The 19,279-nt window shown below is 51.3% G+C and overlaps 1 pseudogene; it reads left to right on the forward strand.

Moving 5' to 3' along the window:
* Positions 1 to 18,289: 18,289 nt before the first annotated feature.
* Positions 18,290 to 19,279, forward strand: part of LOC123061244 (protein translocase subunit SECA1, chloroplastic-like) — a 50,705-nt pseudogene continuing 49,715 nt past the window's right edge.

Raw genomic sequence — 19,279 nt, forward strand, 5'->3', positions numbered from 1 at the left:
CTGCTGCTTCTTGCTGTTGACCGGCCGCCGTTCCTGCTGCTTGTCGCTTGCCACCGCTGCCGCTGGCGCCTACTGCACTGTTGTTGGTGCTACTACTACTTGCTACCGTTGGCTGCTGCTGTTACCGAATGGCCGGCCCTTGCGTGTGTGCTGAATGCGTGTGTGTGGCTGATTGGGCTATGCCCGGTAATGGCCGGTCGTTGCTTAGATTAGCACTAGTACTAGGTTTAGCTAGTACGTATTAATTTGTGCTAAGTTAGTCTAGTAGTATATGACATGTAGACCCTCATTAAATAAGTTAGGTTTATTTATTTGTTTGGGTAATTAGATTATGACATGTGGGCATGTCGTGGTTCTAAGTCTGACAGTAGAGTGGGGGGTAGGTATGGAGAGGCAAGGTCCTAGCTATGGAGAGGTTGTAAACACAAGAGATGTACGAGTTCAGGCCCTTCTCGAAGGAAGTAAAAGGCCTACGTCTCGGAGCCCGGAGGCGGTCGAGTGGATTATGTGTATATGAATTACAGGATGCCGAACCCCTCTGCCTGTGGAGGGGGGGTGGCTTATATAGAGTGCGCCAGGACCCCAGCCAGCCCACGTAATGAAGGGTTTAAGGTGTATTTAGTCTGGGGCGTTACTGGTAACGTCCCACATAAAGTGTCTTAACTATCATAAAGTCTACTTAACTACATGCCATTGCAGTGCAGAGTGCCTTTTGGCCTCCTGGTAGTCGAGTGAGTCTTCGTGGTCGAGTCCTTCAAGTCAGTCGAGTGAATCCCTCGTTGGTCGACTGGAAGGTGACCTCTTCTAAGGGTGTCCTTGGGCAGGGTACTTAGATCAGGTCTGTGACCCTACCCTAGGTACATGACTCCATCATTAGCCCCCGAATGGATTGAGGCTTTGAGTGACGGAGGAGTTGATGCTGTTTCCGATTAACCTTTGCACACTGGTCATGCGTTGTCCTGAACCAGAGAATCTCTTCGTTGATAGTGAGCAACTTGTCTTCAGTCGACTCGATCCATTCTTTTCTTTCGTCGAGTGATCTTTCGGGCTTCGTCGATTTCCGAGCGACGGATCACAGGAAATCCCGCGCCTGACAGACCGATCTGCCGTTCGCGGATTCCGCGGGATGCGAAATTTGGGGAAACGCGCGAAGCGGAGCGGACCGCGGCGTTCGGATGGGACGGGGCATAGACGCCTCGATCCCCGCGCCGCTTTCTTCGCCACGTATCCCGCCCGCGTAACAGTTCCAGGATATGATTAGATCTGCCGGGTCCACCTGTCATCCACTCGGAAGGGATCTTATAAATGCGCCCGGCGAGGGTTTTTTGAACAGTGCCTCAGCATTCTCTCTTTCTGCCTCCTTCGATTCCGCCCAACGCGCTCGCTCTCGCCTTCGCACCACTTCTCCTCACGCGCCCCGCCGGAAGCCATGGTCAAGGAGAAGACGGCGGCGCTGGAACGCGCGAAGAAGGCGTCGGCGACGGAGAAGGCGAAGGGGAGATCCACCAGCCGCGGTGGGTCTTCGTCCAGATCCCGCCTGCCGAAAGGCTGGGTCCAGGGAGATTGGATCCAGTCGACCATCACGGAGAAGGATCTCCTCGACATGGCCAACGAGGGCCTGATCCCCCATGGAGCTGCGAGGCTTCCGGGGAAAGAGTGGCAGCCCCAGCCGGAAGAGGGTGAGTGCGTGCTTCTGGCTACCCATGTCGACCGCGGATTCTCTTTGCCGCCGAGCATTTTCTTCCGTGGTTTCTTGAACTTTTTTGGAGCGCAACTCCACCACTTCACCCCTAATTCTATCGCCTATCTTGCCGCGTTTGTGTCCATGTGCGAGAGTTTTCTGGGCTGTCGACCGCACTGGGGCTTGTGCAAGCACATATTCACATGTCGCTCTCAAACTGTGAAGAAGGCGAGTCCAGGTGACGAAAGAACCCGAGTGGTCCAAATGTGTGGAGGTCTGGGGATCCAGGTGAGAAACAAGAGCACCTTCCCAGCCATGACATTTCCCGAGTCAGTCAGAGGCTGGTAGTCGACCTGGTTCTACTGCCAGGATGAGTCGACACCGGGGCAGTCGAGTGGACTCCCTCCATTTACCATGGACCGAGTGAACAAGCCCTCCTCTCTGAAGCTGATTCCGGAGGAGAAAGCTGACGTGAAGATGTTGATGGAGCGCGTAGTTCAGTTGGTTCGGGAGGGAGTGACGGGCATGGATCTGCTGGAAGTTTTCCTTAGGCGCTGAATCCAGCCTCTTCAGTTCCGGAGCCATTGCATGTGGTTGTACTGTGGGACTGAGGATGTGACTCGGGTCAATCCAGAAGCAGTCGACGATGCCACTCTGGAAAGGTGGATGGCCGCTGTTACCGGGAACAAGGACAACCCTCGCGGGGCCAGAAGGATTCCTCCACTCGACTGCCACAGTGACCCAAACAAGGCATGTCTGCCCCACTTCCCGTTGTATTCTCATCATATTTTATTTCTGCTTTCTCTGCCGATCGGTCGACTGATCTTTGTCTTGTTGTCCCTCAGACCCTCACTGAACTGTACTCGATGCCCAACGGAGCGCAGGCTCCGACTGAGGAGGGAGAAGCGAGCGGGGGCGAGAGCCAGGAGGAGGAGTGGGACTCGGACGCCGCCGAGGCCGATGATGATGACGATGACGATGATGATGATGACGATGAGGACGGGGAAGAGGAGGAGGAGGAGGAGGTCGCACCACCGCGCTCGGAAAGGCGGTCGAAACTTGTCCATGACCCTGCGACTGAACGCGGCGAGGGGGTCGCGACTGTTACACAGTCGACCAAGCGCCCTCGGACCACCTCTCCGGCGCCGACTGAAAAGGCGCCGAAGCAGCCCAGGGCGGCCCCGTCGAAGCCGACCAAGCACCTGCCGAAGATGAAGGTGTCCATCCCCACCATATCAGGGTAATCATATTGCTTACGTCTTCTTGTTTTGTGTGAACTTTATCTCTGGTTGGCGCTGGAGTTAGTCGACTGACTCTTTGGAGTTACAGTGCTGCTACTTCTGAGACCTCGGCCCGGGCTGACGACCATGAGATGGAGGACGCAACAACCTCAAAACCTGGTACTATATTCTTAACACTGTCTTTAGTCGACTGACTCATGATCTAATCCTGATTCTTTTCTGTAGCTCCATCCAATGTTGTAATCACTCTTCCTGATGATGATGAAGATGAGGAACCGCTGAAGTACAGAAGGAGTAGGAAAGCGTCTGCCAGCAAGGTGACCCAGGATGTGACGGTGCCTGAGGCTCTGGTCGCGGAGGAGGGGAACACCACTCGACACACCGTGTCCTTCGCAGATCCACTGACGAGTGCTCCGCAGCCCTCCCTCTTCACGACGCACCACGTCCCAGAGGACCAAGCTGGCGCAGCGAAGGAGGCAATACGCCAGGCAGGGATCATGATGGAGCAGTTGAAGACCATCCGGGATGCGAGCCAGGCAGCTTACGACGCCAGTTCCGCCCTCCAACGCAATGTTCAGGTCAGTCGACCACCATTTGTTCTATTAGGATATGCTATCAGAAACTTTTCTTTCCAGGATTTATAGTAGTCACCCACTGGGTGTGTCGAGTTAAACTCCTGTTAGCGGGGGCACGCTGAGTGCACCCGCTGGGTGTAGTCCCCAAGGCTAAAGTCGACTGCGGGCAGTTGGCCTTAGGCTTTATAATTTCAGTCTTTCCGTCATTCGACTAAGGCGAATGAATTTCGCAAACCGGTCGACTGGTCGACTCTGTCTTCGACTGGTCTATTAGTGGGGGCACGCTGAGTGCACCCACTGGGTGTAGTCCCCGAGACTGTGGTCGACTGCTGGGAGTCGATTACAGTCTTAAAGAATATATCTCTTTTTTTTTGAGGTCGACTGGTCGACTCTGTCTTCAAATAAGATTAGTGGGGGCACGCTGAGTGCACCCACTGGGTGTAGTCCCCAAGGCTAAGGTCGACTGCGGGCAGTCGGCCTTAGGCTTTATAATTTCAGTCTTTCCGTCATTCGACTAAGGCGACTGGATTTCGCAAACCGGTTGACTGGTCGACTCTAAGGTCGACTGCGGGCAGTCGGCCTTAGGCTTTATAATTTCAGTCTTTCTGTCATTCGACTAAGGCGACGGGATTTCGCAAACCGGTCGACTGGTCGACTCTGTCTTCGACTGGTCGATTAGTGGGGGCACGCTGAGTGCACCCACTGGGTGTAGTCCCCGAGACTACGGTCGGATGCTCGTATTCGGCTGTAGTCTTAGAAACGCGTGATTTTTCCTTTTTCACTCGGAAGTGAATTATATTTGACATTTTGGTCGATTGGTTCTTCGCAGAACTCCTGTGATCTTGTGGCTCGCTACTCTGAGCTGGAAAACCAGCACATTCAGCTCGAGCTGAATTTGAAGCTGGTTCAGGAGAATCTGACGAAGGCAAAGGAGGAGACCGAAGGTATGTTTGGTGAGACCTTGACGACTGCTTTTTCCCTTTATTTGTTTCAAAATCTGATCTTGCTATAACTTGCAGGTAAGGTGAGGGAGGCCCAACGGAAGAAGGACCTTGAACTAGCTGAGAAGATCAAGCTTGTTGACGAGAAGTTAGCTTCAGTCGCCAAGCTTGAGCAAGAAAATGCCAATCTGAAAGCTGCTCTTGGGAAGAAAAAAGATCTGGAGGCCTTCCTGAATGGTCTTGCCAAGAAGCTGTTTCTTATGCTTGAAGGTAAATCTCTATGCTCGGCGATCATTTCCAACCGTGGTTTTTCCATTCGACCATCGCCTTGACTCGGTGATCGTGCTTGCAGAATTTTGTCAAAACTTTGAAGAAGAAACTAGCCGGCTGGAACCAAACCTTGACCCCGTCAATTCTCTGATGGATGACGAAGTTGCCATGAATGTTTTCCGACTGGAGTCCCGTGTTGCAGCTGTCGTGGACTATCTTGCAAGGCTGAAGGTCGCCACATATCGCATCGACTCGACGCTCTAGCCCGGGGAGACACTTCAGAACGACCTCGAGTCGCTGATGGCTCGCTTGAATACGATCCCTGGTCGAGTGCAGGAGTGGAAAAAGTCCTTGGCTCGGTGCGGTGCAGATGTTGCTCTGTGTCTGGCCCGAGTCCACTGCAAAGATGCGCGAGAAGACAAGCTAGCGGCCCTCCGGGTGGCCAACACCAAGAAACACGACTTCAGGTCCTTTATGGAAACTTTCCTTGCGGCTGCCACTCGGATCGCAGATGGAATTGATCTTGATGAGTTTGTTGCACCTTCCAGCCCTCCACAGGAGGGGTAAAAAACTTCTTCTAAACTCGACGCTTTAAATTTGCCTCGGTATGCCGAGTGGAGTTGTAACCGATAAACCTTAACGGGCTTAGCACCTGAGCACTTTCGGTTCCTTTAGGTATCGATACGAACTTGAATTTGGTGTTTGAATATGATTGCTTTTGGCTCGAAATGCCTTTTGCAGGTTCAAAGCAGGGCGCTTACTGCAATCGAACTATTCCTTAGTCCACTTAGGCGAGCGCTGGGCTGCAGCTAAGCCCCGGAGTGAGAGGCTTGCTCTTCACTCGGTAGGAATTTTGATAACTTAGGCGAGTACTTGGACTGCAGCTAAGCCTCCGAGTGAGAGGTTTGCTCTTCACTCGGTAGGATTTCTGATAACTTAGGCGAGCGCTGGGCTGCAGCTAAGCCTCCGAGTGAGAGGTTTGCTCTTCACTCGGTAGGATTTCTGATAACTTAGGCGAGCGCTGGGCTGCAGCTAAGCCCCCGAGTGAGAGGTTTGCTCTTCACTCGGTAGGATTTCTGATAACTTAGGCGAGCGCTGGGCTGCAGCTAAGCCCCCGAGTGAGAGGTTTGCTCTTCACTCGGTAGGATTTCTGATAACTTAGGCGAGCGCTGGGCTGCAGCTAAGCCCCCGAGTGAGAGGTTTGCTCTTCACTCGGTAGGATTTTTGACAACTTAGGCGAGCGCTGGGCTGCAGCTAAGCCCCCGAGTGAGAGGTTTGCTCTTCACTCGGTAGGAATTTTGATAACTTAGGTGAGTACTTGGACTGCAGCTAAGCCTCCGAGTGAGAGGTTTGCTCTTCACTCGGTAGGATTTCTGATAACTTAGGCGAGCACTAGGCTGCAGCTAAGCCTCCGAGTGGAAGTCTGGCTTACCACTCGGTAGGATTTTATTTAATCTTAGGCGAAACGGATTCACAGCTAAGCCTCCGAGTGAGAGGTTTGCTCTTCACTCGGTAGGATTTCTATATCTTAGGCGAGCACTGGGCTGCAGCTAAGCCCCCGAGTGAGAGGTTTGCTCTTCACTCGGTAGGATTTTTATATCTTAGGCGAGCACTGGGCTGCAGCTAAGCCTCCGAGTGAGAGGTTTGCTCTTCACTCGGTAGAATTTCTGATAACTTAGGCGAGCACTGGGCTGCAGCTAAGCCTCCGAGTGGAAGTCTGGCTTACCACTCGGTAGGATTTTATTTAATCTTAGGCGAAACGGATTCGCAGCTAAGCCTCCGAGTGAGAGGTTTGCTCTTCACTCGGTAGGATTTTTGATAACTTAGGCGAGTACTTGGACTGCAGCTAAGCCTCCGAGTGGAAGTCTGGCTTACCACTTGGTAGGATTTTATTTAATCTTAGGCGAAACGGATTCGCAGCTAAGCCTCCGAGTGGGAGTCTGACTCACCACTCGGAGGATTTTTACAAACTTACGCGAAACGGATTCGCGGCTAAGTCACCCACTGAGGGGAAATTTTATTGGACAAAATAAAAAGTGACAAAAATTATGGAGGAACTATGACACTATTATTTTGAGATCCATGGACTACAAAAGTACTTTATTGCAACTCATCCGAGTGATTAAGTTTAAGTGTAAAATGGGCGGAGTAGTTCCACGTTCCAAGCTCGGGGCTCGTCGATATTATGCTCGACGTTGTAAAGACGGTACGCCCCGTTGTGGAGAACTTTGGTGACGATGAAGGGTCCTTCCCAAGAAGGGGCAAGCTTGTGTTGTTTCTTCTGATCCACTCGGAGAACTAAATCTCCTTCCTGGAAGGCTCGACCCCTCACATTTCTGGCGTGGAAACGACGCAAATCTTGTTGGTAGATGGTCGACCGGATCAGAGCCATCTCCGTTTCTTCCTCTAAAAGGTCGACTGCGTCCTGCCGCGCTTGTTCAGCTTCTGCTTCGTTGTAGATTTCGACTCGAGGAGCATTGTGGAGAAGATCACTCGGTAAGACTGCTTCAGCTCCGTAGACCAAGAAGAATGGAGTTCTTCCGGTCGACCGATTAGGTGTGGTCCGCAGTCCCCAAAGCACCGAGGGAAGTTCGTCGACCCAAGCTCCAGCTGCATGCTTGAGATCACGCATCAGTCGGGGTTTCAATCCCTTGAGAATCAGGCCATTGGCTCGCTCTGCTTGTCCATTCGACTGCGGATGAGCGACTGAAGCGTAGTCGACTCGTGTGCCTTGAGAGTTACAGAAATCTCTGAATTCCTCCGAGTCAAAGTTCGACCCATTATCCGTAATGATGCTGTGCGGGACTCCATATCTGAATATTAGTTCCCTGATGAAGCTAACAGCAGCACCGGCGTCAAGGTTCTTGATTGGTTTAGCCTCAATCCACTTGGTGAATTTGTCGACTGCCACCAGTACATGCGTGAAGCCACTTCGCCCTGTTCTCAAAGGACCGACCATGTCCAACCCCCATACTGCGAAAGGCCAGACGAGTGGGATGGTCTTCAGAGCCGATGCAGGCTTGTGCGACATATTCGAGTAGAACTGACATCCCTCGCACTTATCCACTATTTCCTTTGCCATCTCATTCGCCTTTGGCCAGTAAAATCCGGCTCGGTATGCTTTGGCCACGATGGTCCGAGAGGACGCATGATGACCACAGGTTCCCGAGTGGATATCATTGAGGATGATTCGACCTTCTTCTGGTGTTATGCACTTCTGACCAACTCCAGTCGCGCTTTCTCTGTATAATTGTCCTTTGATTACGGTAAAGGCCTTAGATCGACGGACGATCTGTCGAGCCTCTTCCTCATCCTCCGGGAGCTCTTTCTCAGGATATACGCGATATATGGAACTGTCCAGTCGGGAATGACCACCAAGACCTCCATGACCAAGTCGACCACTGCTGGGACTTCAACCTCAGTCGGATCTGTGGCACTCTTGGGCTGTGGAGCTTCTTCGGTGAAAGGATCTTCTTTGACTGACGGAGTGTGTATATGCTCCAAGAACACACCACTCGGAATGGCTTCTCTCTTGGAACCTATCTTTGCTAGATCATCAGCTGCTTGATTTTTCAGTCGGGGTATATGATGGAGTTCCAACCCCTCGAACTTCTTCTCCAGCTTCCTCACTGCACTGCAGTATCCAGTCATGGCTGGGCTTCTCACGTCCCACTCCTTCATCACTTGGTTGACCACTAAATCCGAGTCGCCATAGACCATCAGGCGACGGACGCCGAGTGAAATGGCCATGCGCAATCCATATAAGAGGGCCTCATATTCTGCCTCATTGTTGGAGGAATCAAAGTGAATCTGGAGCACATATCTGAGCTTATCTCCTCTGGGGGAAACCAGGACAACCCCAGCACCGGAACCATTCAACATCTTAGAGCCATCAAAGAACATGGTCCAATGCTCCGAGTGAACTTCAGTCGGCTGCTGCTGTTCAATCCACTCGGCGAGGAAATCTGCTATTGCCTGGGACTTAATGGCTTTCTTTGCCTCAAACTTGATATCAAGGGGAAGAAGTTCAATCGCCCATTTAGCCACTCGACCAGTTGCATCTCTGTTGTGCAAAATCTCTGATAGTGGAGCGTCGCTGACGACTGTGATGGAATGATCAGAGAAATAATGAGCAACCTTCTTTGTGGTCATGTATATTCCATACACAAGCTTCTGATAATGAGGATATCTCTGCTTGGATGGAGTCAAGACTTCAGACAAATAATACACTGGGCGCTGAACTTTGAGAGCTTTTCCTTCTTCTTCCCGCTCGACCGTAAGCACAGTACTGACGACTTGTCCTGTGGCTGCGATATAGAGCAGCAGAGGCTCTTTGCTGATTGGAGCAGCAAGCACCGGCTGGGTGGAGAGCAGAGCTTTTAGCTCGGCAAACGCTGCATCAGCTTCTGGAGTCCACTCGAACTTGTCTGCCTTCTTCATCAGTCGGTAAAGAGGCAATGCCTTTTCACCGAGTCGTGAGATGAATCGACTTAATGCGGCCAAGCATCCAGTAAGCTTCTGGACATCGTGCACTCGCACAGGGCGTTTCATTCGGAGAATAGTGCCGATCTTCTCTGGATTAGCGTCGATTCCTCGCTCGGAAACGAGAAAACCGAGTAACTTGCCACCAGGAACTCCAAATGTGCACTTTGATGGATTGAGCTTGATATCATACCTTCTGAGGTTGGCAAATGTTTCGGCGAGGTCAGCGAGCAGGTCGGAACCTTTTCGTGACTTGACGACGATATCATCCATATACGCTTCCACATTCCGACTGATTTGAGTGAGAAGACACTTCTGAATCATTCGCATAAATGTGGCTCCGGCATTCTTGAGGCCGAATGGCATGGTGATATAGCAGAAGCACCCGAATGGAGTGATGAAAGCTGTTTTTACCTCGTCGGGTCCGTACAGACGGATCTGGTGGTACCCGGAGTAGGCGTCTAGAAAAGACAGTCTCTCGCATCCCGCGGTCGAGTCAACAATTTGATCTATGCGAGGGAGAGGAAAATGATCTTTCGGGCAGGCCCGGTTGATGTGCTTGAAATCAATGCACATTCGGAGCGATTTGTCCTTCTTAGGAACCATGACAACATTAGCGAGCCACTCGGAGTGGTATATCTCTCGGATAAATCCTGCCGCCAACAGTCGAGCCACTTCCTCACCAATGGCTTTTCTCTTCTGGACGGCGGACCGCCGAAGATGCTCTTTGACTGGTTTTGCAGATGAGTCGACTCTTAGGCGATGCTCAGCCAGTCCCCTGGGAACACCTGGCATGTCAGCGGGCTTCCATGCAAAAATGTCCCAGTTCTCACGGAGGAACTGGATGAGCGTTTCTTCCTATTTCGGGTCGAGTGTTGTGGAGATGTGGGTCGGAGCTGCATCGGGGTCGGTCGGGTGAATGTGAACAGGCTTTGTCTCACCGGACGACTGAAATGCAGATTCTGTGGCGGGTTTCTTGGATCGCAGCAAATCACTCGGATCTGCGTTTTGCTTGTATTCTTCGAACTCGACCGCTGTCACCTGGGAATCGGCAATCTTTGAGCCCTTCTGAAAGCACTCTTCTGCCTTTTTCCGATCACCGGTGACAGTGATCACTCCTTTGGGGCCGGGCATCTTCAATTTGAGGTACACGTAACATGGTCGAGCCATGAACCGTGCATAAGCTGGTCTCCCCAAAATGGCATGATATGCACTCTGAAAATCCACGACCTCAAACGTCAACTTCTCTTTGCGAAAATGTTTCGAATCACCAAACACCACGTCTAGAGCTATTTGGCCGAGTGACTCGGCTTTCTTCCCTGGTATAACTCCATGAAAGCTCATGTTACTGGTGCTCAGTCGGGACATCGGAATGCCCATTCCTTTCAGCGTGTCTGCATACAACAAATTCAGCCCACTACCACCGTCCATCAGCACTTTTGTCAGTCGAGTGCCTTCGACAACTGGATCGACCACCAAAGCTTGCCTCCCAGGGGTGGCAATATGAGTCGGGTGATCAGATTGGTCGAATGTGATGGGTGTTTGGGACCATCTCAGATAATTTGCTTTTGCTGGGGCGACCATGTTCACCTCTCGGTTAATGACTTTCAATCGACTCTTGCTTTCCACATCTGCAAAGATCATCAGAGTGGAGTTGATATGTGGATATCCTTCCTCACTGTCCTCCTTGTCTGCGGGCTTGTCCGACTCCTTCTCCTTGTCCTTAGACTGTTTTCCCTGAAACTGCTGGATCAGGAGTCGACATTGGCGAGTGGTATGCTTCGGGTAGATGATATTCCCCTCTTCGTCTTTCTTCGTGTGGATGTGACACGGCATATCCATCACGTCGTTCCCTTCCTTATCCTTTACCTTCTTAGGGTTCCAGGATCCTTTTGGTTTCCCTTTAAACTTTCCCTGAGTCACGGCCAGAGCCTCTCCAGGAGCTGCCGGTTCAGCCTTCCGCTTCTGTTTCCGACTGGTGTTTCCCTTTTCCGACTGACTCGGCTTGTGCTTGCCGCTTCGGAGTCGGTCTTCTTCTTCGCCGTTGGCGTACTTGGTAGCAATCTCCATCATCCGACTCAAGGTCATGTCACCGGTTCGACCAAATTTCAAACTCAATTCTCTATTCTTGACACCATCCTTAAAGGCGCAGACTGCCTGATGATCAGACACATTCTCCACAGTATGGTGCAAAGTGATCCATCTCTGAATATACTCCCTGAGAGTCTCATTGTTCTTCTGCACGCAGACTTGCAGCTCCGTCAATCCAGCCGGTCGCTTGCAAGTTCCTTCAAACGTTCTGATGAACACTCGGGACAGATCTTCCCAAGTGTAAATGCTGCTAGGAGGTAATTGAGTCAACCATGCCCTGGCAGAACCTTCCAGCATGAGGGGCAAATGCTTCATGGCCACCTCGTCGTTCCCACCACCAATCTGAACCGCCACTCGGTAGTCCTCAAGCCAAGTTTCAGGCTTAGACTCACCAGTGAACTTGCTGACTCCTGTTGCCAACCTGAAATTGGGAGGGATAACTGCGGCTCTGATAGCTCTGCTGAAACATTCAGGACCAGAAACATGCACTCGACTGCTTGTGGGCGCATCTCTGTCGAGTCCACCTCGATGGGCTCTGTTCCGGTCGACTAAGCCTTGCACGATAATGGATCGCGCGTCAAAGCCTGGTTCTCTGGGGTCGACTGGAACTCTTCGCCCCGCACTGAGCTGGCGTCTGTCATCTTGCTGCCGAGGAGCGTAAGACCCACCCCTCGGAGGGGAATTGGGCACTCGACGCCTATCATCTCGGTCGAGTCGGTCACCATATTGGTCTCGCCGATTCTCGCGCCCTTCACGCCGCGGAGGCGATCTGGGGCTGTGAGCCGACTGAACCGTATTCGCAGCGACGGATCGACTGTGAATTCTGTTGCGCGACTGCGACACGGCCGAATTCTGATCTCCTGCTGCCCGGAGCAGATCCCTGATCTGCATCAAGCCTCTGCCAGCTTCCGACTGAGAGGGCTGGATGGACTCTGCTATACGGGTCGCAGCTGCTAAATTCTGGATTGGGGTTCGATATACCTGAGTCGGCGGGAAGAGTTGACGTCGACTGGTGTCGGGAACTCGTTGCCGCGCGCGCTCGTCGAGTGCTCGCTGAAGATTCTCCAGTCGAGTGCGTTCGGCCAAATTGGCTAAACGAGCCTCCTCCAAGGCGCGAGCCTTGGGGGTTTCTCCTGCGATGGGAGTACGCAGGACATCCACGTTCCTGTGGCAAAGTTCCTCTCTTTGTAGAGAGTCGAGTGGCTCGGGCTGGTACTCTTCGTGGTCTCGTGCGGGGTCGCCTCCGTCGCCTGCCCCACCATCACGGGCGAAGCCAGGGGGACTGCGGGGCCCGTCGACCATCAGGATTTCCGCCGCTGGATCACTGCTATCGCACTCGGATGCAGTCTCTACGGAGCCAGTCGACAGGTCGAACAGGCCGTAGAGAGATTCGTCGGGCTCGATTGCCGCAACTTGGGTGGTGGCCGTCTGGCGAGCCACCGCGTGCCTCACCCACCGCTGAAGTCTCGACCGGCCCGAGCGCTTGCGCTGGCGGGAGACCGGGAGGGTGGTCGATGGGGGAGTCGACCGATACGGAGTCGACGGTTGCCGCAGCAGAACGCCGCGGACACATGCGCGAAAATGCGTCGCACCGCGGACGGGGAGCGCATCGACGTCGAGTGGAGCCTCCTGGAGCCAGGCGGAGTCGTCGGCGACGAAGGTGAGAGCACCGAGACGGATCTCTCGACCCTCAACCAAAACTCCAGCAGTCATCATGATGAAAGTACTCGGAAGAACCGCAACTTCTCCACAAAATCGCTAAAACACCTGCCCCACGGTGGGCGCCAACTGTCGTGGTTCTAAGTCTGACAGTAGAGTGGGGGGTAGGTATGGAGAGGCAAGGTCCTAGCTATGGAGAGGTTGTAAACACAAGAGATGTACGAGTTCAGGCCCTTCTCGGAGGAAGTAAAAGCCCTACGTCTCGGAGCCCGGAGGCGGTCGAGTGGATTATGTGTATATGAATTACAGGATGCCGAACCCTTCTGCCTGTGGAGGGGGGTGGCTTATATAGAGTGCGCCAGGACCCCAGCCAGCCCACGTAATGAAGGGTTTAAGGTGTATTTAGTCTGGGGCGTTACTGGTAACGTCCCACATAAAGTGTCTTAACTATCATAAAGTCTACTTAACTACAGGCCGTTGCAGTGCAGAGTGCCTTTTGGCCTCCTGGTAGTCGAGTGAGTCTTCGTGGTCGAGTCCTTCAAGTCAGTCGAGTGAATCCCTCGTTGGTCGACTGGAAGGTGACCTCTTCTAAGGGTGTCCTTGGGCAGGGTACTTAGATCAGGTCTGTGACCCTACCCTAGGTACATGACTCCATCAGGCCACATCTGCCCTTTTGACTAGTCAATTTGACTTGATCAATTCGGTTTAAACTAGTTATATTAATTTCAGAAAATTATTAAAACTTTGAAATTTAATATAAAATAAACCATACCTCGGATGAAAATACTTTGTACATGAAAGTTGCTTAGAACGACGAAACGAATCCGGATACGCAGCCCCTTCGTCCGCCACACATCCCTAGCATAGCGAACACGCAACTTTTACTCTCTGATTCACCTGTCCGAAAACGCGAAACACCGAGGATATTTTCCCGGATGTTTTCCTCACTTCACCGGTATCACCTACTACTGCGTTAGGTCACCCATAACACCGCGTATTGCCATGTTATGCTTTGTGATGCTTTTATTGCTCTGTTATTTATTGTGTTCCCCCTCCGTTATTTCTTTCCGTTAAACCCTGAGACCGCGGTTGAACCTGTGATCGACTACTTCACCTTCGAGGGTCCGTTTCTGTCTGCAGAGCAACCAGGCAAGCCCCCCGCCCTTGATCACAGATATCGCCTACTCTTCTCTATACTGCTTGCATTAGAGTAGTGTAGCATGTTACTGCTTCTGTTAATCCTATCCTGATGCATAGCCTGTCTTTGCTACTACTGTTGTTACCTTTACCTACAATCCTAATGCTTAGTATAGGATGCTAGTTTATCATCAGTGGCCCTACATTCTTGTCTGTCTGCCATGCTATACTATCGGGCCGTGATCACTCGGGAGGTGATCACGGGTATATACTTATACATATATACACGCTATACAGGTGGTGATTAAAGTCGGGTCGGCTCGTAGGAGTACCCGCGAGTGATTCCGATGTTGGGGGCTGAAGGGGCAGGTGGCTCCATCCCGGTAGAGGTGGGCCTAAGTTCCCGAAGGTCCCCGACTGTTACTTTGTGGCAAAGCGACATGGCAGGTTGAGACCACCTAGGAGAGAGATGGGCCTGGCCCTGGTCGACGTCCGTGGTTATATCAAAATAACACGCTTAATGAGATCTTGGTATTTGGTCTGAGTCTGGCTACTGGCCTATGCGCACTAACCATCTACGTGGGGACAGTTATGGGCACTAGACGTCGTGGTATCAGCCGAAGCCTTTGTGACGTCAGCGACTGAGCGGCGCGTGCCGGGTTGGACCGCGTAACGCAACTTCCTTTGTAATGGAGGTTGCTAGGTCTGCTCTCCGGCCGCGTACGCAACGTGCAGGTGTGCAATGGGCGATGGGCCCAGACCCCTGCGCCATAGGATTTAGACCGACATGCTGACCTCTCTGTTGTGCCTAGGTAGGGCTGCGACGTGTTGATCTTCCGAGGCCGGGCATGACCCAGAAAAGTGTGTCCAGACAAAGGGGATCGAGCGTGTTGGGAAATATGGTGCATCCCTGCAGGGAAGTTGATCTATTCGAATAGCCGTGTCCCTCGGTAAAAGGACGACCCAGAGTTGTACCTTGACCTTATGACAACTAGAACCGGATACTTAATAAAACACACCCTTCCAAGTGCCAGATACAACCGGTGATCGCTCTCTCACAGGGCGACGAAGGGAGGATCATCGGTTAGGATTATGCTACACGATGCTACTTGGTGAACTTACCATCTACTCTCTTCTCCTGCTGCAAGATGGACGTTACCAGAAGCGTAGTCTTCGAAATGACTAGCTATCCCCCTCTTATTCCGGCATTCTGCAGTTCAGTCCACATATGATACTATTAATCCATTTGATACCAATGCATACATATGTAGTGTAGCTCCTTGCTTGCGAGTACTTTGGATGAGTACTCACGGTTGCTTTGCTCCCTCTTCTCCCCTTTTCTATACTCGATTGCTGCGACCAGACGATGGAGCCCAGGAGCCAGACGCCACTGTCGATGACGACTACTACTACTCGGGAGGTGCCTACTACTACGTGCAGCCCGCTGGCGACAACCAGGAGTAGTTTAGGAGGATCCCAGGCAGGAGGCATGCGCCTCTTTCGATCTGTATCCCAGTTTGTGCTAGCCTTCTTAAGGCAAACTTGTTTAACTTATGTCTGTACTCAGATATTGTTGCTTCCGCTGACTCGTCTATGATCGAGCTCTTGTATTCGAGCCCTCGAGGCCCCTGGCTTGTAATATGATGCTTGTATGACTTATTTTATTTGTAGAGTTGTGTTGTGATATCTTCCCGCGAGTCCCTGATCTTGATCGTACACGTTTGCGTGTATGATTAGTGTATGATTGAATCGGGGGCATCACAGTGGGGCACGGCTTGGGCGCGGTGTGCACGCATCAGGGCGCGCCGGAGCGGGCCAGCGGCGCGGTGGTGATGTCGGGTCGCCTTGGAGCAAGTGGGGGGAAGAGGAAAGGCGGAGGCCGAGGCTCACGGCGGCTCGTAGGGCAATGATAGCGGTTGTCGAGGAGGGGGACGAGGGCGGCGTGACGTAGGGGAGGACGACGGTGTGGCGGTCCGGCGAGGAGGCGTGGTCGAGGCAGTGAGGCGACGACGACGACATCGGGCGGTGGCGTCGTCGGGGCGCCGCGGCGAGGCAGCCAGATCGGGAGGGAGAGGAGGCGAGGAGGACGACAGTGGGGCGGCGCCGACGAGGGGTGGCCAGAGGCGCCGGGCGGTGGTGGAGTGGCAAAGGGTTCGGGAGAGGTTAGGGTTCGAGAGTGGGGTGGGGTGGATAAGGAGGCCCGGCTGGGCCTGGTGGGCCGGCCGGTGCGGCGGCCAGCTGGGCCATTCGGCCCAGCGTGGGGGGGGGGTGTTTCTCTTTTTCTTTTTTATAAATCTTTTTCGTTTAACATTTTTAGCCCCAGTTTTGCATTTCCTTTTAGTACCAAATAAGTTTTATTTTGAATAAAACTTGGCACATAATTCTAACACGATATAATGAGATGGAAACAAAAATTATGGAGTGAAAAGGAGATGTCTAACCATTTAGAGAAAATGAAAAGGCCAATTTTAAAAGCTGCTGGACCACTAAATAATTTCCAGGGGCACTTTGGGAATCCAAAAGAGGTTGTTTCCAACATGACAAATATCTAGGGATTATTTGCCACACCTTGAACATTTTTAATTTGAAGTTTGACAAATTTGAATTTTGACTTTAGATTGGATTTGGATTTGAATTTGAATGGTGATTTAGATCAAGTGAAGGTTAGCAACAGTAACATGATGACATGACACCATTAACAGTGGATTACTGTAGCGTGACACTGGGGGTGTTACACTAGGTCAGGCCTATGACCCTACCCTAGGTACATGTCGCCGTCAATATATATTATTCAAATTTATGATTTGAGTGCCATTTGACCCTTCAAGTTGATTCGTGGAAGAAATATATTCAGCGGATTAGGGAGAATCAGAGAAGGTACTACTCTCATAGCATATGCCTGCATTTTTGCCATCATGATTTGCAAATATTTATATAGTAAAATGGTCAATATTTATAAATGATGATCAATATTGCTTCTTTGTTGTTGCAATATGCCCATTGATAATTGATCGATGGGACACAATTTAGACATAGATATTATTCAAATACACGAGTTTGGGTTTTTTATGTTAAGAGGCCCCGATTCTAGTTTCGCCCCGGGCCCCGAAATGTTAGGACCAGCCCTGAAACTATGTGAAGTCCATTATAGACATAGTTTTTTTCGCAATAGCTAAACGCAAGTCGCTTGAAAATAGAACTTAGGTCAGCTGATTTTCGTAGAAAGGAGGCAAGCGCCACTCGCTGGAGAAACTACCCCATGATCTATCTTAGGGTGGCAGGGTGCCCCATGATCTATCTTAGGGGTGTTGGGGGTGGGTGTGCAGTTCACCGAAAAAATGGATCATGGTGGTGGAGGGGGGGGGAGGGGCAGCACAGTGGTGGGGGTGGTTGCGGGGAGGGTGGAGAGGCTGGCGCGGTAGCATCGCCGGCCGCGGACGGTGGCATGAGATGGTTAGGCCGATGGTAGATCGGGCGGTTCGAGGTGAAGACGTTGGACAATAACCGTTTTCGAAAGGTTGAAGAAGCTGATCTGGTCATCCATCTTGCATCCGGCGGCTCATAGGAATCAATTGAACCAAATTTGGTTTTCACGCGACTTACATCTAGCCAATCCTTTTTCTCTCCTTTTGGCTTACTAGTGATTGCTCTTAAGCCCACTGGCTAACTCATAGCCCAAATGTTTCCATGTGGGAGACTTGTGTGCGATTTCACATTAAGTGAGATCAATGAGTTCGAGTTTTTTGAAAAAAAAAACATGTTCAAACATTCTCAAATTTTTGTAGACACACCTCAATGTTTGATGTACAAACTCAAAAAATTTCAACTTCTAGTTTGACTTACATTAATAGAAACAGAAAAGACAATGAATGTGAATAATATCAAAGTTTTATTCCCCAAAGATGTCAATATTCACATTCGAATTTGTCTTTTAATCTCTCAATATACATCGAGTTTTGAGCTGATTTTTTAGGGTTGTAGACATACCTCATATGAATGTTGTCAAATAATTTCAGATTTTAAAAAAATGTCTAAATATGATTTTTTGGGTTGATCTCACGGTCTAACCTAAGTGACAAGTTTTACAAATCTCCCCGTACATGGTCGGCTAGAGACGTGCTTTTCAATATCAAATCAAAAAAAAAAAAAGAAGAGATGGGCTTTGTCCGACTCCTTATCCTCGTTCTTTCACCGACCTCGTTCCATCATCCACGGCCACAACTGCCTATCGCCGAGAGCACGCGGCGCCGTGCATGCCATACTGCACTAGAACACAAGTGAAGCGGAGGAGCTGAAGCCAGCAGCGAGCTCGCGGCGCGATGGTGACGGCACTTTCGTCCACCGCCACCTGCGCCACATCCCTCCACTTTCCACACCCGTCTCCTCCCTGTAGTATCAGCAGTGGCGTCGGCCACGTCCAGTTTTTCCGCCGGCGCTGTCGCGGGCTGCAGAGGCGGGGAGGCGGCGAGGCAGCGCGCGCGGGGCTGGGGGGATTGCTGGGCGGCATGTTCGGCGGAGGCGGCGGCGACGACGGTGAGGCAGCGAAGAGGAGGTACAACGACACTGTCGCGCTCGTCAACAGGCTGGAGCCCGAGGTCTCCGCGCTCTCGGACGCTGACCTCCGCGCCCGCACCTCCGCGCTGCAAGAGCGCGCGCGCGCCGGGGAATCCCTCGGCTCCCTCCTCCCCGTACGTATTGGACAACATCCAGAATCACTTACAATCTCTTAAATACTCCAGATTTCTGTTCAGTTCCGATTCGAGGCAGAGGGAATGGATACGGAGTTTGTAATTAAATTTCGCCCTGACAATGGTTAATCAAATAAAGCAACTACTACCTCTGTACCTTAACATTTGAACTGCAAAAACGTCTTATATCAAGATAGAGGCAGTATTAGTTAGTTTACACTGTCAACTTATGGTCACCACAACTCTAGTTGTAAATTCCCTGCAAAAAATTTAAAAAACTATAGTTATAAATTGTGACTTTGGTGATTGCTTTTTCAGTCCACTTATGTGGGCGCCAAGAACTAGGTTAGGTTCAACATCTAAACATATCAAGCTGCGAAGGTAGTTCAGGAACGTTGTACAATAATTCCTTACTGAAGGCCGTGTCACCCAAAAAACAAGAAGACATTGCTTAGCTTGAAAGGCTTACCATTAGACATTGCTTAGCTTGGAAGTAACTACAATATAATATTAC

Source organism: Triticum aestivum, chromosome 3A (assembly GCF_018294505.1).
Source record: "Triticum aestivum cultivar Chinese Spring chromosome 3A, IWGSC CS RefSeq v2.1, whole genome shotgun sequence".
In the NCBI taxonomy this organism is placed as follows: domain Eukaryota; kingdom Viridiplantae; phylum Streptophyta; class Magnoliopsida; order Poales; family Poaceae; genus Triticum; species Triticum aestivum.